Source organism: Mus pahari, chromosome 18 (genome assembly GCF_900095145.1).
Source record: "Mus pahari chromosome 18, PAHARI_EIJ_v1.1, whole genome shotgun sequence".
In the NCBI taxonomy this organism is placed as follows: Eukaryota; Metazoa; Chordata; class Mammalia; order Rodentia; family Muridae; genus Mus; species Mus pahari.
Genome location: NC_034607.1, coordinates 40,272,627 through 40,276,176, shown reverse-complemented (window position 1 = coordinate 40,276,176; position 3,550 = coordinate 40,272,627). Strand labels below are relative to the sequence as shown.

Genomic DNA, 3,550 nt, shown 5'->3' with positions numbered 1-3,550 from the left:
CCCACATTTCTGGCCACTTGATCACAACACTCTTCAAAAGGCCTGAGTCTGTTTTATTTCTCCATATTCGATTTCCCATTTTCTCCTCAGTTACCTATATCTCACACCTCCATAGCAACCATGTTTGGGGAGGGCACCAATGACATCTGTTGTACTGGATAGTTTTATGTCAACTTGACATAAGCTGAAGTCATCTGAGTGGAGGGAACCTCGATGGGGAAAATGCTTCCATAAAACAGGGCTGCAGATAAGCCTGTCGATCAGCTTCTTAATTAGTGATTGATATGGGAAGGCCCAGCCCACTGTGGGTGGTACCACTCCTGAGCTGGTGGTCCTGGGTTCTATAGGAAAACAGCTGAGCATGCCACGTAAGCAGCATCCCTCTGTGGCCTCTGCATCTGCTCTTGCCTCCAGCATCCTGCTCTACTTGAGTTCCTGCCCTGATGTCCTTCAACAAGGGACTACAATGTGAAAGTGTAAGCAAATAAAGCCATTCCTCCCCAAGTTGCTTGTTACCACCAATGCTCAATCTTATTTTCTTATCTGAATCAATGTTCAATAACACTTGCTTCTCAAAACCATGAATTGCTTTGGCTCTCAGAAGCCACATTCTTTTATTCCCTTGTTACCTTTTTGGTCATACCTTCTTAGTCTTCCTTATGGTTCTTAACCAGCTTACATAATGATGAAATTTGGAGCTTCCTAGGATTTAGTGTCAAGACCTGTTTTCTTGGTACTTCCCAAGAGATATCAGATAATGGCATGATTTAATAAACCATTTTTGGTAGTTCCTATATTTGTATCTCAAGTTTTATCACGTCCTGTCTTTTCTTCAAATATGTAAGCATATTTGTTCGCTCAATAAATGAGCTTGAGTCTTTAATCATAACCAAAACAGGTCAAGGAAGAAATTGATTTTTCTACCTTCTGAACTTCTTTACCTCTTATTAAATGATATTGTTATTCATTTTGTGCCATGGGTCAAACATTTGTAGATGTTTTAATTTCTATCCTTTCTACACACACACACACACACACACACACACACACACACACACAATCACAATGCCATCAAATGTATCCCAAATCATCCCATCTCTCTCCATCTTTATATTATAGTTTCCATCTTAATTTCTTATCCCTTGAAAGTGGTTACTCATAGTGACTCAATGTAGTAGAAAAACCATGCTGAGTTACAGTGTGCGGTCTCCTGCTCTGGGACAAGCTGCTTGTCATGAATATACACAGACTTTCTTTTGGACAAATCTGCATGGTAAGGAGTTGAAGTCTGCAATGAGCCATGTGACAAGCCCTATGGCTGTCATATCCCAGCAGTGGCAGTATCATCTCCAGCCATGCCTTCAAATGTCAGCCCCAGATGACACCTTGATTGTCACATCATGAAAAACCCGACCTAGAGTCAAGACTTGAATTCTATCTGAGGAACCTATGCAAAAGTGCTGGGTGTGGTGGTACATGCTTGTGAGCCCAGTGCTGGAGAAGTAGAGGATTCCTAGTGTTCCCCAGGCCAGTGAGAGAGACTGTTTCAAAAGAGGTAAAGAGGTGGATGGTATTCCTGAGGTTTTCTTCTCACTCCCATCAGCATGTGCAGCCACCTACACATGAACACCCACACATGAATACACACACACACACACACACACACACACACACACACACACACACACAGAAGTGAATTGGAGGTCATTCCTTTATCCTCTTTCCCTGAACAAACAGTTGTAGGAATACATGAAAATCCTACAGATGGCTTCAGGGACCAGGCCCCATCTTCCCGGGAGTATAGAAGGATAGATGTTGTTCACAGGTTCTTGATCTAACTTTGAATCTTAATTACACATTGGGTTGTCTGGTGACTGGTTTTCTGGGCCTGGGAAGCAGTTAACAGGTGCTGAATTTCTGCTTCTGTGGCTACCGTTATGGTCCAGAGGAATGGTTCTCACAAAGGACCCGTTTCATTTCTCTAGGGATTTTTCAGGATGACCAGTTTGGAACCTGATCCTCAAGTCCCTTTAGTGAACTTCAAAAGACCTAATTCTCTGAATTAAATCCCTTCCTGCTTGAGTTTTTAAAGATATTTTCTATTTTCTTGGACCGAACAGTAGGACCTGGAAAACTGGAGGAGGGGAGTTGTCTGGGAAAGACAAGCTGGCTCAGGACAAAAGAGACTCAATACCATGTGACATTTACCTTGGAGAGTACAGCGGTCCTTCAGTAGGACCTGCCTTAAGGGCTGATGTGGTTGGAATGCTGATTCACACTAACAAGCCTTTCAAGGAGAGAGTTTACGAAACCAAAATGCTAGGTTAATAATTATAGTGTGCAATGCACTGCCAAGATGACCAAATGAGGGTGCCAGCTTGACCAGCACTTCCCTAAGTGTTCTCCCCTCACAGGAGAACTCATGTCTCAAGGGTATTCAGTGAGTGGGCCTTGGGAAACAAAGGACGAGCCACATCATGGAGGGACTAGTGCCAGGGCCAGACTAACAAAGAGTTCTCACTTTTTCCTGAGTAGTGCTTGGATGGGCTCTCCAAAGTAGTGTCTCTGACTTCCCAAGTCTTATGATTCCAAGTGGAGAAACTTCCTTTCTGTTCCAAACATGGAAGGGCAGGAGGCTAGGGGAGAAACTGTCACATAGCCCCAGATCTCACCTTTGTAGGTGTTCTGCCAATAAGAAGCTCATCGTGCAGGGTTTACACCTTGCGTAGGACTTTGCCATGCTTTGTGGCTGACTCTCATAGTCTTTAGAAAGGTGTTTAGCACTGGAGAGAAGGTTAGATCTGATCAGGACCAGTGGGCTTTAATTTGATGACTGAGATGGTTTTCTGTCGCTTAGAGAAGGGGCGGTGGGGAAGTATCTTAATGTACTATTTTGTTTTTTGACATTAAAATGGTCATTGGAAAACTTCTTAGGTTGGCTAGTGTCAATGGAAGAAGGCGCAGTGGGAGCACAACTTTGGGTGGGTACTTTCAGGGGACCAAAGGGTCAGACCTCTCTATCTCTCTTCCTTCCTTCCATAACCAAAGATATGCCATGAAAAGGACTTAGGAAGTCCTACAGAACAGAGAAAGGGAGGCAGGCAAAACCCTCTGTATTCAGTTCTGGTTATTTTGCAAGGGTCATGACCTCCCTGTTACCGTTCTGGGATCTTTGTTAAACCTGCTCGTCATACCTGTCTGAGTGAGTGAGCAATGTCCTGCTTTGAGAGTTTAAGGGGAAGAGACTGAGCTCCAGGTATGAACCAAAGCAAACGAAATCAAAGAAAACGGGCTCAGAAGCCGCAATGCTCCAAGCACCAGAATTCTCTGAAAGGGGCAGGTTTGGATTCAACCATGACCAGGAAAGGGAAGTTTCTCGTCCTCCACCAACTACAACTGAAGGAGCAGGGAGGGTACCAGTGTGGTCTGCTTTTATTTAATTAAATCTGGAAGATCAGAGCAATGAGGGGGGCTGATGAGGGCTTTGGAGAACTAGGTCCCCTGCAATCAGAAGTTGTAAATTGGCTTAAGGGAGGAGGGGGGGAGGAGG

General features: G+C 44.2%; 1 protein-coding gene across 1 annotated transcript in view; it reads left to right on the top strand.

The window, feature by feature from the left end:
- The first annotated feature begins 3,218 nt into the window (after positions 1-3,218).
- Positions 3,219-3,550, top strand: part of Xdh (xanthine dehydrogenase) — a 99,807-nt gene continuing 99,475 nt past the window's right edge. The window contains exon 1 of the mRNA XM_021217665.2: positions 3,219-3,256. The gene's annotated coding sequence lies outside the window, so the exon portion shown is untranslated. The remainder of the gene's footprint in view (positions 3,257-3,550) is intronic.